At 33.8% G+C, this 3,850-nt stretch overlaps 1 long non-coding RNA gene across 1 annotated transcript; it reads right to left on the reverse strand.

The window, feature by feature from the left end:
- Positions 1-380: 380 nt before the first annotated feature.
- LOC127126804 (uncharacterized) lies at positions 381-2,321 on the reverse strand. Its single transcript, XR_007805092.1, has 2 exons — positions 2,022-2,321; positions 381-694 (listed from the first exon to the last, which is right to left on the reverse strand). It is a non-coding gene; the product is annotated as an uncharacterized LOC127126804 (long non-coding RNA).
- Between the last annotated feature and the right edge of the window lie 1,529 nt (positions 2,322-3,850).

Raw genomic sequence — 3,850 nt, forward strand, 5'->3', positions numbered from 1 at the left:
ATTACACCCCTTTGTACACATAGCTCTCTTATTAACCATTAATTTAAGTACAATCATTCATTCATATGCATATTCAGGCCATGATCACTTAGGTCATTACTTCACATGTGCATGCTTCAAATAACATCATTTGATTCAAAGGTCATGGTTTCCAAGTTTGGCGGATCATTCTCTAAGATCAATCTTCATGAAATCTTAATCCTTGGTACAATCTTTGGTTATGGTTGATTTGCATCATAAAACGGTTGGTTTTGAAATTCATTTCTAAGTTTGAATTTTGGTGATCATGTTTATATAAAATCTTACTTAGCAATTGTTGTTGATTATTGTTTGATTCATGCATTCAAGGCAAGGCCATTCAAATTTAAATGTTCAAATGCTGAAGTTTGAAAGGAAATCATTATTGCTTGAGACATAAGTTACACATATACATTTATTTCCCAAAGGCCATTTTTCATTATCAGAGCATCTAATTACATTACCTAAACCCAAATTACAAATTCCATACAAAAATATACACTTTTGACTTATATTTGATTTTTTGGTCAACCACTAAGCCTAACCCTAAATTCCCATTTTTCTTCATTCATAAGTCATGCCCTTCTTTGTGCCTCCAAGTCTTTGTTGATTTGCCTTGAACATGGTGCAAAAAAGCCTTGGTCATTCCACCTTGTGCACCTTAATCCCACAAGTCCTGCAAAAGTAGTTCATCCATAATTAGAAAAAACCAAGGCAATGCAACATAACATAACAAGTGAATAATCATTACATTCAATCTAAGCAAGTAGCAGCATGTATGTTTTCCTTTTAACGACTTAACAACCATTAACTTCCAATTATAATAAGCATTACATTCATCCTAACATTCATTAGCATTCACTAAATAATCACTAAATAGTAACCAACTATAAACCTTCGAACAACCTTGCTAACAATAAAAACATCCTGAATCTAATTCAAACATTTTATAACAAGCCTAACAGATTTAACATAAGCTAATTCATTTTAATTGTTTGCTTTTAACATTTCAAATTTAAAAAACAGACTAACATAATCCTTTAATAAAAAACCCTATGCTAACATTTCCACTCATAAATTTAATATTTCCATAACCACCTAACAATAATTCCAACTATAACCAGTAAGATACTAATTGATTTCACTAGTTCAAACTCGACTAATTAACTTATAAAATGCATAACCAACATAGGTCAATTTCTTTTTACATCAGCAATTAACAACAGTTAACTAAAATCAGTTTTAGACAATAGGCTAACTTCAACAGAGTATCCAAACTAACTCATCTGAAGCTAACCATTAAACTAACGGAATTTCAGTTAACTAATTTAACCTATACTAACTACCAATTTAACTAACAAATCCAAGCTAACGCAATGGGCAATTTAACTGATTGATCAAAAACAATTCCACATAAAATAACTGAAATAATATAAATTAACCAAATACAAAGGATGAACTGACTGTAATTAAGGACTCATTGGACTGAACTAAACAAAGCTCATAATAGTGAACTGACTGTTAACATACTAACAATCTAATCTAATTGAAACTCAACTAACTAAATTTAATAGCATCTAACAGAAGTGATAACTTCCAACCACCCTTCAACTGAAAAATCTTAACAGAGTTAGAGTGCTCTAACCTCTGCCTTAGTTGCTCATTTTTGTTAGCACCATTACCACCTATAAATTCACTATTGATCACTCTCCAAAAGATCCTTCAATCACTTTCCAATCACTGTAAAATCATCCTGATTCATTGCATAAAACCTATCAAAAAATCTCTACAGAATTCAAAATCATTTTCCTTCTCAACCAAGCTCACTTCTCCGAAACATTGAGGGTTCTCATTCTCTATGAACCTCTCACTCTTCATCACTCATCACTTAACATCACATAGAAACAGCAACAACAACAAACTTAGAAGGCACGATAAGAAGGAAGAGGAAGAAGGTTTGAATATTATTCAAAAGTTTAGCAAGGAATCAGAAATCACGTTACTTGAACCTCTGGATTTCTTTGACGAACACCACGTTTGAAGAGCCGTCAGAACTACTCTGGCATGTAAGATTCCCACCTCTTCCCACTTACTTTTTTTTAGGGTTCACACAATTTTGGATCAATTCAAATTGGTGGTCACAAATTAGGGACAATTAGGTTGGTATTATGGAAGAAGGCTTAAAAATGAGCATTTTATGGGGGTTTAGCTCATCTTCATCGCCTCCGGCGCAGAGGAGTATCATTCCGGTGACTGAGGAAGTAAAAGAACGAGAGGGAGCATGGCTGACTTTGAAAGATTAAATGGACAATGTTTTGAACTTTGTGTTAAGACTCACTTAGCCTTAGTCTTTCATGATGGGCTTTAAATCATCAGGCCCATGGAAATCCGTCCCTACACCCTTTTTTAAGTTGTATCCCTCTCTCCTGAAACCATGGCATTGGGCTTGGGGCTAGTAGGCCCATTACTCACGCCCACCCCTCCATTTACTAACTGCAATCTCTCTATTACTGAAACACAAACAAACTTTGGGCCTTCCATATGAATCCCTCAAGGCCCATCAACTCTATTTTGGCCTCACAGACCCTGCATACATGCATACATCTCCTGTTGTTGTTTACTTGTTTTTTTTTTTTTATATATATTTCTTCTTTACTCATACTTCTTTTTAGCGGCTTTTTTTTAGTTAATTTTTTTTATGCATTTTAAATTGATTTTTTTTTACATGGAAATGTCTTAGAAAATAATATGCTTAAATTTTAGTTGCATTCTACATTTGAACCATACATTTTCATCTTTTCTTTAAAAATGGTTAATCATGGAAAAACTTGGTGAAACTTCTCTTGCAGTCAAATAGCTTTATATGACTTTTGTTTGAGGACAAACAAAGTTTTAAGTTGGGGAGAGTTGATAAATGTCAAAATATAGTAAAACGACACATTGAATTAGTGCCCTTATTAACTTGTTTCATAAGTTTCGGGTATTAAAACTCCAAGAATTATGCAAATACTAGTTTATTAGGATCACACTTGGGTTTCACAATGTGCACCTAATTTCAATGTATTTTGTAGATATTTTTTGCAAGATAGGATATTGGTTCAAGCAAAGCCAGGAGCAAAGTTTCAAGAACCTCGCTTAGCAAGCTCAAGCAAAGGCAAAAGCGAGGGCCAAGCGAGCTCAGGGCGAGTGAAGTCAGAATATCTCAAACCTTCATAATCAACATTTTCGCCTAATGAGACCTAGCAAGCTCCAAGCGAGTGAAGTCAAAATGTCCATGATTCCTAAAATCAGCAATTTCGCTTAGCGCAAGCTAGCAAGGTCAAAGCAAGAAATCTCGCTAGGTGAGCTAACACTCGTTAAGCGAGGCAAAGTAGTTTGATGCTGATGTGGAAGAATTATTCATGGTAAAGAAATATCATATCGCTAGGCGAGATACTTGGTCACTAGGTGAGCCCATGTTTTCAGGAAAGGTATAAATACCATTCAAAACATAACCAAATTGGGATCTTCAATTTTTAGAGATAGAAAAACAAAGAGAAATAGGGGAAAAGTAGAATTCGAAGGATTGGAGGTGGATACACAAAATTGTCGAGAAATCAAAATTAATGCTTATTCATCTCTCTTCTTCTCATTTGTACAAAGCTACCATGAGAATGGGTAGCTAAATCTCTCTCTTGTTTGGATGAGATGTAATTATTCATACTCGTATGCATCTCTTTTGATCATTGTTGTATATGAACTAGTTACTCATTGATATTAATATTATCTTTGTTCCAATGTTTAACTTTATTGATTTAAACTGCTATTGAGAAATACTATTTGAATCTCGTTA

The sequence above is a fragment of the Lathyrus oleraceus genome, chromosome 3, assembly GCF_024323335.1.
Source record: "Lathyrus oleraceus cultivar Zhongwan6 chromosome 3, CAAS_Psat_ZW6_1.0, whole genome shotgun sequence".
Taxonomy (NCBI): Eukaryota; Viridiplantae; Streptophyta; class Magnoliopsida; order Fabales; family Fabaceae; genus Lathyrus; species Lathyrus oleraceus.